The sequence below is a fragment of the Pholcus phalangioides genome, unplaced genomic scaffold (genome assembly GCF_987345545.1).
Source record: "Pholcus phalangioides strain wild (caught in Gottingen) unplaced genomic scaffold, Ppha-v1.0 ptg000021l_1, whole genome shotgun sequence".
Taxonomy (NCBI): domain Eukaryota; kingdom Metazoa; phylum Arthropoda; class Arachnida; order Araneae; family Pholcidae; genus Pholcus; species Pholcus phalangioides.
Window position 1 is genome coordinate 12077043 of NW_028301614.1, and position 12624 is coordinate 12089666.

At 32.8% G+C, this 12624-nt stretch overlaps 1 long non-coding RNA gene across 5 annotated transcripts in view; it reads left to right on the plus strand.

The window, feature by feature from the left end:
- LOC149070629 (uncharacterized) overlaps positions 1 to 9507 on the plus strand; it is a 16130-nt gene extending 6623 nt beyond the window's left edge. For all 5 annotated transcript variants that reach the window (XR_016195023.1, XR_016195021.1, XR_016195020.1 and 2 more), the window contains exons 3-4: positions 592 to 817; positions 7639 to 9507. This is a non-coding gene — a long non-coding RNA (uncharacterized LOC149070629). The remainder of the gene's footprint in view (positions 1 to 591; positions 818 to 7638) is intronic.
- Positions 9508 to 12624: the final 3117 nt, after the last annotated feature.

Consider the following 12624-nt stretch of genomic DNA (forward strand, 5'->3'; position numbering starts at 1 on the left):
ATCTTGCTACATTTACAGGTTTGAAGACTTGCATCACAATTAGGAGTTTCAAATTTGTATATATTCAATAGTACCATAAATTTTTTCTGGACACGTAATTTTGATAAATTAAAAATGATTATTAATACAATTTTTATTGTTTTATGAAAAATGCTGTTTATATTTTTGAAAAAATGCTTTTCTTTTTCTGTGAGAAAACTGCATTTCATTACACCGCATTCTATAAAATTTGTATTAAAAAAAAACAAAAAAACAAGATTCTATAAGCTTTTGGAACATAGTGTAATGTTGTTATTACTGAAAGAAGAAAAAAGCAAAAGGAAGGAGAGAATATATAGGGACTAATAAAATGTTGCCTTTCAACTAATGTCCTGTAAGCCCTCATAATTATATTTAAAAAAACTGTTATTTTGTTTTTCTTTGTTGCAAATAAAATGTAAAATTTCCCATTTAAAATTATTTTTTGCAAAGTTTCTATTTTGTATTTGTGAAAACTTACATATCTAGTTATCATCATCATAAATTTGCTTTTTGATAAGGGAAAAAAATTTAGTGTCTAGCAGCATAATAATGTTTTCATGTGATTTTCAGGATTTGTCTCAAAAATGATTACGTGCATCCATCTGTTTCCTGTGGAGTTGAAATATGGCAGTGGAAGGCCATTTTTGCTGCCAGAGATGGCATAGACATATTCTTGAGGGCAGTGTAAAAGTAATTGATGGAATATTTCTCAGCGGCCATAAAGTTGCAGCTCGCAGCTGAGAACAGTTGAGAATGCAAATTGAATGAAGAAAACTCTGAATAAGTTCAAATAGAGGTAATTTTTGGAATTGAAGTGAAAAAAATCATTATAGTGTATTCTAATGATATTGCTGAAATAAATGTATGCCCTAGAGTAGGGGTCTTTAACCGTGGCCTGCCAAAACATTTAGATCGATAAACACAATATCATTGAAAAATAGGGTAAAACAAAGATTTCGGCAAAAAAAGTCACCCAGCTTCATATAGACTTATAACATGGACAGACTGATCAGTGTACAGTATTTAGCTTCTTAATAAGGCCTTAAACGCAAAAGAAACCACACCATACACTTCACCATAAATAACTTCGAGTACATCCCATGCTCCTTGACTGGGAGAAAGCAGAAATGAACAGAATTTCCATGATATTGTATTTCTCGTGTGCATGGTTGGAAAAAGAGCAGGTGAATATATGCATCTTAATTGGTTGGAAGAAGAATTTGTACAATATTGGTACAGTTAGTTTACTTGTGTTTTTAGTCTTTGAAGCCTTTGATCAGAAGCCTTTTAGTTTTTAAATGAGTGCATGATGATGATCTGTGATAGCAAAAAAAAAAGGAAAGTTGAAGAAAAAGTGAGATTTTTTTAAATAAAAGTGGTCATCCCTTTATTTTTTTCGTCGAAAACAAGGCTAAAGCTTGTCTCATTTGCAATGAGAGTGTAGTCATGATGAAGGAATACAATATTAAGAGACATTATGATACCAATCATAGTGCGAAGTATTCTGGATTGGAGGGACATTTTTGAAGTGGAAAAGTCAATGAATTGAAATCAAAGCTGAACTGTCAAGTCATTATTCTTTCAAAGAAATGAATAGTCTGTGAAAATTGTGAAATGTGGGAAGCCCTTAGTTGATGGAAAATTCGTTAAAAAATGTCTTCAGTGTGCATTTGATATGCTTTGCCCATCACACTTTCAAGCCTTTCGAATATTAGTTTGTCTGGTGTGACTGTAGCAAAACGCGTGGAGGATCTGTCAGCAGATGTATTCAAGATGTTCAAATACAAATGTGAGGAATTTTTTTTACGCAGTAGATATGAACGAATCGATGGATGCAACTGGTACCACACAAGCAGCCATTTTCATTCATGGTATTGACAAAAACATCAAAATTGTTGAGGAGTTAGCTAGTGTCGTTGCACTTAAGGATACCACATGAAGTTTCGACTCGTATTCAAGTTCGACATAAACATTGGCCAAATGTGAGTTGGACTTAGCAACGTATCTGCCATAACTACAGGTGGTGCTCCCTCTATGACCGGTTAGAAAACAGGGGTAATCACATTGATAAAATCAGATGCCAAAAAATTCAGAAATACAAAGATGATGGCTTTCCACACTGCATCATTTTTTCAAGTTTTTCCTCTAACTTTGAACATGTAATGTCTGTTGTAGTGAAAGTGGTTAACTTCATTCGATCGAAAGGACTTAACCATAGACAGTTTTAAAAATTCTTAGAGGATTTGGAAGCTGAGTATGGCAACGTTATTTATTATACAGGAATACGCTGGTTGAGCCGGGGGAAAAATACTTTAGTGCCTACATACATTTTTCTAAATTAGTGGAGTTGGTAAATAGATCTACAACTTGGAAACTGAACGATTATGTACAGTGCATTTCAAATCTGAGAATGGAATTCAGAAGCAGATTATTCAACTTTTGAAAGAACGAAATTTCTATGAAAATGTTTTCCTCACCATTCTTGGTCGATATCGAAAGTGTTCCATCAGAGCTACAATTAGAATTTGCAGATTTGCAACGTCACTCAGCAGTTAAATACATGTTTTTTGAAATTCCTTCATTAATTGATTTTTATTCTAAGTATGTGTCTGAAGAAAAGTATCTCCAGAAATACGCAAACATGCATTATATTTGGCAGCACTTACATATGTGAACAGTTGTTTAGTCGAATGCAGAATACAAAATCAAAAAATAGAACATGCCTGACTGATCGGTATTTGGAGGATACTTTATGAATAGCAACAACACAAATTTTACCTAAGATTGAAGCTTTAGTCAAGCAAAAACAATGTCAAGTTTCGCATTAATTTAGAGATTACATCCATTCGCATTTGTAATGCAAGTAACTAGACTTTTTTTTTTTGATTTAGTACGTAATTAATTCAACATATACATGTATAAATAAAATCATCCATTTTCATTTTTTCACACAATATAAAAAATACCTAAAATAATTGGTCTTACCCCGATTCAACTTAATTTTTTAAACTGAAAATGCTACATAATGGAATCATAAAATATGTAGTACGTGTCACATTTTAATTTGACGTATCTGAGCGCACCTAGGATCAGCCTTTGGCAGGTGGGGGTGGAACATACTGAGATTGATTGGAGGCACAAGGAATTTCTGAGAAAAGTTTAGATTTACCAACTTTCAAAAGCATTTTCAAGTAACAGGAATATATTAATTTGGAAAAAAAGGCATTTTGTGACACTATAATTTGAAATGTTTTTTAAATCATTCGAAATTAATATTTGTTAAAATTAATTGAATTGAATGTTTAAAAATTTTAAAAAATTTTGAAATATATTTAATTTGGGCACTCTCCCACGACATTAATGGGTGGCCTGCGGAACGTAAAAAATTTTTTATGTGGCCCTCGAGCCGTTGAAGACCCCTATCGCAGAGTGTCATAATTTTTTAATGAACACTGCTGAGTTAGTAGGGTAATGTTCTTGCTTTGTTTATGTACTGCTGTCTGTGGAAAGAATTTCTTGGAGGGCATGAATTTTGTTCAGCTCATACTCACTGTTTTGTGTTGGAAACCCACAGAGAGAAAGTGTAACTTTAGTTTACAACCATCACAGTGCCACTGTGCAGAATAAAATCTGGGATTTCATGGTGCTAACTCATCAACAAGTCTACATTAATACACACACAACACATTCCTGAACGTACCAGTTCATTAGAAATTCCTCGGACAAATGTTTACAAGGTGCATGTATGGTTGTAGTGACCTAACGGCAGATATCACTCTTCAGTGACACGTTAGGTTTGGTTTTTGGAGGTCAAAGTAGTTGTAGCACTTACACATTTTGGTGTTTTTTCAACTTCTATGTGCAAATGCAAGCCGGTCTGCCATTTGAAAAAAAGAGAGGAGGGGCAGACCTTCAACATGGTACTTATATAACATGGAAAATTCAAGTATTTATCATCTTACGAAGGTTTTTCTAACAACTGGCTGTTGTAAAGAGGAATTTTTGGAAATAGCGAAATTCAACTGCTTTTGCAGGGAATTGAACCCACATCCTTTCACTTTCCGGGTGAACACTTTAGACCATTAGACTAGACAGGCAACAAACCTCTCAATCTTTCGTTGGAGCAGTGTACACTGAAAGGGACCGTACATGGATGGCCGGACCTGACTCAGGCCAATCTCACAACTGCTGATGCTGCCACCAGATGGTGACTTATGACAGGAGTCTAGTGGTCTAGGGCGTTCACCCGGAAAGTAAAAGGACATGAGTTCAATTCCCCGCAAAGGCAATTGAATTTTCTCTGTTTCCAACAGCCAGTTGTTAAAAAAAAACCTTCGTATGGTAGCGGAGAGTGATGTCATCCTTTCATAAGTCGCCATCTGGTAGTAGCATCAGCAGTTGTGAGCTTGGCCTGAGTCAGGTCCGGCCGACTATGTACGGTCCCTTTCAGTATATACGAGCTCCAAGGAGAGATTGGGAGATTCGTTACCTTTGTAGTCTAGTGCTATAGGACAGCAGTTCTCAACTAGTGCTCTGTGTGACTCCCTAGGGGCTTCGCAGCAGCTTGAGAAAAATACGAAAAAAACAGTAAATTCTGAAAAAATAATTAAGTATTTTTGAATAATAATAATTAAGTATTTTTGAATAATAATAATTAAGTATTTTTGAATAATAATAATTAAGTATTTTTGAATAATAATAATTAAGTATTTTTGAATAATAATAATTAAGTATTTTTGAATAATAATAATTAAGTATTTTTGAATAATAATAATTAAGTATTTTTGAATAATAATAATTAAGTATTTTTGAATAATAATAATTAAGTATTTTTGAATAATAATAATTAAGTATTTTTGAATAATAATAATTAAGTATTTTTGAATAATAATAATTAAGTATTTTTGAATAATAATAAATCAGTAACTTTGATGAATGAATGAAAAATAGGCCTACGTGGAGCTCCTCCATAGAAATTATACACTGAAAGGGCCCCGCGAGTCAAAAAAGGTTGAGAACTGCTGGTCTAGGGCATTCACCCGGAAAGTGAAAAGATGTGGGTTCGATTCCCCGCAAAGGCAGTTGAATTTTCTCTTTTTCCAAAAATTCATCTTCGCAACAGCCAGTTGTTAAAAAACCTTCGTATGGTAGCAGAGAGTGACATCATCCTTTCATTTATCATCTTTACTTCAAATTAACAAAAGAAACTTTATTTCAAAAGAACTCTGATAACATAAATATGTTACAGCCCCACATGTACATTCAGAACACATATTCCAGTATGTACCAATTCTTTATAAATTCTGCAGTGGAATATATGTATGAGGTGCATATACGGTTAAGTAGTAATGGTAATAGTAGTACAGTCGAATCCCGTTAAAACAAACTCCAAGAGACCGGAGAAATCACTTCGCTATAAAGAAATTCCAGGTTTTAGCATTGCTCTTATGTAAACTTATCTGGGGATTAGAAAAGTGTTCACTAAAATGAGATTTCGCTATAATGGTATTCGTTAAAACGGAATTCGACTGTGGTAGCACTCACACAACAGTGTTATGAAAAATTATGGTAATTGACTTTATTTTTTGCCATTGTTTATCAGCTCAAAGTTATTAATATTACAAACTGTGGGACCAAATTTCGTGGTACTTCGTTTTCATGCAGAATTTCAGAAGTGTTGCGCTTTTTTAGTTAAGATATAGCCACTCGCAGATTTACAAACAATCTATTTATGCAGTTTTTGAGTAAAGATATTTAGCTCTTGCATGCAAGAATCAAGTAAAAATAAAATCAGACAAAAAAATTGTTTTTTTTAGTTAAAAAGGAAACAACAGAGAAAAGAAACAGAAATAAAACATGACCAGAAGGGGAACCATGTTGGAAAATTATTAATAAACACCGGTGTATATGATGCAGATCCTGGTATGACATTATGTCTATATATATATATATATACATACAAATTTGAATAATGCCATGTTCGTAAACTTGTAGCAGAATCGAAAAATAATTAAATCAGAAAATGATAACAAAAATTACGGAAAGGGTATAATTGTATAATCTGAAAGGATCACAACTGATGGCCATGAGAGTCACTTCTACCAAATTGGCACAATCCCAATTTATGAATGCTTTGGCTTATGGATGATACTTGAAACAGGACCTGTTCATAAGTTGGGGAGGGGGGGTGCTGTAGTTCTATGTTTATATCCCTATTCGTCATTTTAATGTACCCTCACATGAATATATGTATATGTGTTATTGATATATCTGATATATGTGAATATCAGGGTATGCAGATTTAAATCACAAAATTCAAATTTAATTTTTCCTTTGCATTGAATTCAACGATATTGACGTATAAGTAACCTAGTATGCTGAAAATGTTATTTTTGTAAGTAAAAACTTGTTTTTAAGTAAAAACTCAAACCAAGTCTGAAACTGAACCAGGAACTTATTTTTGTAAGTTCTTGATTAACAGATACAGTTGGATCCCTTTTTAACGAATACCGTTTCAATAGCAAAAATCTTGTTTTAACGAAAAGTTTTCTAATCCCCAGAAAAGTTAACATAAGATCAATTTAAAAATCTGGAATTCCTTTATAATGAAATTTCGTTATAACAAAGTGATTCTCTGGTCTCTTGGAAGTTCACTGTAATGGGATTCGATTGTATATAGAATATCTGGTAAATATAAACTTGAACCTAATCCTTAGGTACCATGCAGAAAGATAGCTGTTCTATTATTTTCCAGATTTTGTGCAGGGAAAAAATTGTAGAAAAGTATAGGGAGCTAAATTTAGAAACTGCACTAAGTATTTCCAATGCATTACAATGAGGCACTACTACTGAACCAAACATTTATAAACTACCAACTTAGAGGTGCAAATGCGGGATGATCTCCCCGCTAAAAAGTGTCGCCACAGAGAGAAACTATGGGGCACTAGAGTTTCCCTGATAAAAAAACAGAAAATTAGTTTTTGTGTAAAGCCTTGAATTGCTGATTTAAAATAATAATAGATGTTGTACCAACATAAATACCATTGAACTTAAAATATAATACAAAAAATAGAAAGTGTGGAGTTTGCTCATTTTCTTTTGAACTCATTAAATCTGTTGAAAGAATAAAAATGTGTGTGTAAATTATTAAGCAACAACTCATGCAAATTGGAAACACATTATAATAAATGAATCCATCAATTGGGCAAGAAACTATCACATCGGTAGAATTGTTTAGTTCATGCTGAATGACCCCCTAGTTGTACACAAAAGGAATTGAGAAAGACTTCATATGTGATAGTGAATCACCTCCAGGTATTTCCTTCAAAAGAGAGGGTGCTCATGTATTCTAAAAAAAAAATTTAATTTTTTAAGCACAGATTTTTTCTGGTGTTCATATTTCTTATTTGTGGTAAATTTAATTTGAAAGATTAGGAATGCATTTTTTTTTCACTCAATGATTCACAAATTTTATTCCATTAATAAGCTGTCAATTAATTTTAATCAAATAAATCTGATTTAAATTTAAAGAATTTGATTTTTGATTCAATTTTTTAAATATTTTTTCATACCTTGCTTTGAGATGATTCTATTTTTTGGATCTTTCTAATTTCTTAGATTCAGTTGGTGAAGTGAAAATGCAATGATTCAGTGGTGGTGCTGATGAATCTTCCAGAAGAGATGCTACTCGACATGTGTGATATTGGACCTACATTAAGATGCGAAAAGTGATGTCAGAATAGTGTGGTCCAGGGAAAATCTATGCATTGGCCAGGCAGTTACACAAACTGCATCTATCAACGAATGGCTTTCTCTGCAATGTAAAGAAGGTGGTGATTGGTGACTTACACCCGATGATCAGATACAATGACCACAGTCTGTGGGGAAACTATCACGTTCCTCCGATGCCTGAAGTGAAATGGATTGACATGTGATATATGTATTTGCGAACTACGGAACTGTTACTTTCGAAGTGCAGTAATCTCAACTATCTTGATGTCAAAATAACCAAGGAAGTTAGATTTCATTTCTCGGAAGGTAGTAAAGAAGATGACTTCGGTTTGGTGTTTGTAGCTGGAGACACTGTGGTGTTGTGATGATCTAATTTCTCTCCCAAACCTGCTAGCATGAAAGCAAACTGCATCTGGTGGTATGTCCCAAAAATTTCTCTGCACTGTCTTTACAACAGATGCTAGTGGTGAATTAAGATGGAGGTGCATTTCAACCACAATTGTTTTGCGATTGAACGAACCAGCTACTGCTTCGCATATGAACACAGCGAATTTCAACAAAATCACAAGTCTTGGGATGACAAAAAAAAACCAATTTTATTAGTTAAATGGAAAACAACAGAGGAAAAGGAGCAGAAATAAAACTTGACCAAGAGGGGAAGGGAAACCATGGTGGAAAATGGTTAATAAACACCTTTGTATAGAGTTCAAACAAGTGATCAATTTCAATAATGCTGTTCATATATTATAAACAAATACTCTATAATTCAGTTACAGAACAAAAATGAGGCTCTCGCTCTGAGGCTTTTTCTGATTTTCATTAATGATCTTTGTAATTTAGAATTAGACGGTTCCATGATCACTTATGCCGATGATTCTGTATTAATGTATTCATGTGATGATCTTGACAGATTTAAGAATCATATTAACCATGATTTACTATTAATTCAAAAATGGTTCTATGCTAATGATTTAAAATTAAATTTGCAGAAGACAAAATACATTAATTTCAATCTTATGCAATCTGATTTACATCTTAATCTTGAATTTCACATCCTCGCTTGTGATTTTCAACCTCATTGTCATTGCGATGCAATTCAAGAAGTAAATACTATTAAATACTTGGGTTTAAATGTAAACAGCAATTTAAAATGGAAATCTCATGTTCATGAACTACTTAAAAAACTTTGTTTTATATAATTTTTATTATATAAGTAAGAAAGTTTCCACTAATTTCTTAAAAGACCTTTACTATGCTTGGTTTTATTCACTTATAAATTATGGTACAATTATATGGGGTGGTGATTATAAAACTAATTTATTGCCTTTATTTTAAGCACAAAAAAAGAGTTTTCAAAATTTTGAATCAGGGTCATCTCATTCTTCTACAATTTTTAGAAATCTTAATCTACTTCCTTTATGCCATAATGCTCTTTTTCGTATAATTCTTTTCTTAAACTGTAATAAAGGCTCTTATGCAGTTTAAAAGATAATGTTTCCGAGCGAAGACCTCATATGATTTATCGTATTCCTTCGTTTAGGAAAGAGATTTTTTGTAAACATTTTTATTATTTAGCTCCGAAATTATATAATTCACTACCACTAGAAATACAAAATATACCCACACACTCGGAATTTAAAAAAGCATTCAAATTATTAATTTCAATAGACAATGTAGACTCTTATTTTGACCTTTAGGAGGAGCAATAAAATTTTTTCACTTTAGCTGTGCCACTTTAATTATGTATATTTTTTCGATTAAAAAAAATTGTTCGTGTTTGTATTTATGTATGTGAGAGTTTCATTTTTTTTCATATATTTTTTATTTAATGTTTTGTTTTATTTTACATTTCTCGCCATGCATTAAGAACTTTGTCTTTTTTGTGTTGTGTATGTTTTTTCGTTCTTGATTTTTTATCTTTACGTATTTTTTTTATTTGACAGAGATAATTTTGTCTCTTTTATGTTGTATATGTGCCTTTTTTTTAATGTTTCTGTTCATGTCGTATGCTTTATATATTTTATTCATTAATTATCATGTAAATTTTCAATCATCTGTACAGGCATCACAGCCTCTGGATGATAAATATGTTTTTTTTAAACTAATCGAAATCTCTGTATGTTGGAAATTAATAAATTTGATTTGATAACCAAAACCCTAAAATTTTGTTCTTTAGGCATCTCATTTTTACAGTGCTTTGTGTGGATGAATTAGGGGGGGGGGTCCAGGGATTCAAGGCAAATGATTAATTATTATTGATCATTACACTTTACTCATAGTTAGAAAAATTGATGGCATCACTATGCATAACAAGCATTACACAGAAACAAACGCTGAGTTAGGTTCACAACATGTGCATGCACATTCCAATGTGTACCAATTTGTTAGAAGTTCCACAGAGGAATATAGATGAGCTACATGTGTGGTTCAGTGGTAGTGATTCCTAAAAGAAACAACGTCATGTCTCGTAATAAGGCTTCCTTTACAATTTCCTCTACATGTGAAAAATGTATCACAGTTGGCTCTATTTTATAGAAACAAATCATTGCTGATTTAAACTTACGTAACCTTTGCTATGTTGCTGATAATGAACTTGTCTTCTAATTCTCAGGTTTTGCAGATTAAATAATGACGGCTATAGCAAGTTATGCAATACATAACTTGCATACCTTTTTCTTCGCATCCAAAGAGAGACAGTACTTTCTACATGAGAGACATGTGGATCCAGGGGCTATATAGTAGCAGGTGTAGCTACCAGATCATCTGATCGAATGTTGTAGTTCATTTATTTCTTTATATATTTCATTATATAGATTCATTGATGCTGTTTTTACGAGAAACCACAGCTAAGCTAACCTTTGTATATTTCAATAACCTTTGTCAATATTTTCCTTGCACGTTTTTCACTTTTAGAAGTATTTAAACAACAGTCTTGTATGAATATTTTCAGAAGCACCAGAAAAATCTTTGGGAGGGATTGTTTAACTATTTATTTAACCACGTACAACTTATATTTTGTTCCGATACGAGAATTATTACCTCAACAGTGCTTTCCGAAGAAACTGGGAAAGAGATTATGAATACAAGAACCGTGAATATAAAATCTGCGAATACAGAGGGTCGACTTTACAGTAGACTCTCTGTAATCTGGCACATATTAGATCAGTGTGTAGCAAATTATCAAAATCACTGGATTACTGGAAGTTAGTTGAAAAAGTCCATTTGAATAACACAGTAGACGCAGCTTATTAGAATCACAAATAATAATATGAGGGACAATGCAAGGTTATGGTGTCGCAGGGAATTTTTCTCCAATAGGGTTGTTAATAAATGGAATAGCTTACCCCCGGAGGTAGTAAATTGTAACACAATTGACACGTTTAAAAAGAAATACGATAAACATGTTGGGGTAAATCGAGAAGCTATCCATTCTTAGAATAAGACAACCATAAGTATTCTTTATGGGCATTGTATAATATTTTATCATGTGTATATATTTGTGATGGGTTCAGGATGGGTTTATATATTTGTGCAATTTGTGTTAATTGCATTTTTAATTGGGTTGCTGTATTTTTGAAACATATGACAACCATATTTTTATGGGCATCTTTTTATCAGCCACCTCGTTGGGCATTTTGCCTGTTGTGGCGTTGTATTTGTATTGTATTTGTAATATCATTCTCATATTTTTATGACTTTTAAATGATGAAACAGACCAATATCATAACACGAGAACACACAATTCATTTATAGGTATCAGAATTTTGGTTTATGTTATCAATCTTTTTCCATCGAAAGTTTTTTTTTCCCATTTTGATGCTGAGGTCAAACCATACTTTTTTCCCCTGATAAATTTATCATCATCAACCTGCAAGACAGTGTAGGAGATCAGAAGGTATATCCTTTTCTTGTTGACAATCGTTTCTGCATTCAGTTCACAAGTATTTGTTTGGGCAGTAGTGGCTGCTATAATCCATGCATGCATGAAATTACTTTCGAAATGGCCTACCTATAGTGGGGACAAATGTAATGTAAAAACAAAAGCCAGGGGGTGATAGCCCAGGTCGATAAGATACGCGCCAAAGGATGTTTTGTGTATCATTTCTTCTAGTTCTTCTGGATTAATGCTGATAATAACAATGTCTTTGGCAAAACGCCAATGGTTGAGGAATTATTTATTTATTTTAATTCCCTTCTCATCCCAATCCAGTTTTTTGAATACTTCTAAAACAGTGGTAAAGAGTTTTGGTGAGATAGTATCACCCTGTCAGACACCTTTCTCAAGTTTAAACTTCGCTTTTTCCTCTGTCCAAATGACTGATTGCAGTTGCTTTGTCATATATTTTTTAATGACATTTATGAATGTCTTCTCTACCCCAATTACATCTAGAGCTTTAACAACAGCAGATGTAAAGACAGAGTTAAATGCTTTCTCAAAATCAATGAAGGCCATACACACAATGGTAATTTGTATTCTTTGTGTCTCTCTATGAGTTCCCTGATTGTTTGTATGTGATCTATTGTACTAAATCTACTTCAAAAACCTGCTTATTCTTTAGGTTGCTTTTCATCCAATGTGGATTCAAGCCTATATGTCTGCACTTTGTTGAAGATTTTATAAATTATTGAAAAGAGTCTGATTGGTCAATAATTCTTTATACCCTCTTTTTCGCCATTTTTGTAAAGAAGAACTATCATTACATTGTTCCATTCTTCAGGCACATTCGATTTTGTGAGACAATTACTACAAATAATACAAATACAACGCCACAACAGGCAAAATGCCGAACGAGGTGGCTGATAAAAAGATGCCCATAAAAATATGGATGTCATATACTTAAAAAATACAGCAACCCAATTAAAAATGAAAGT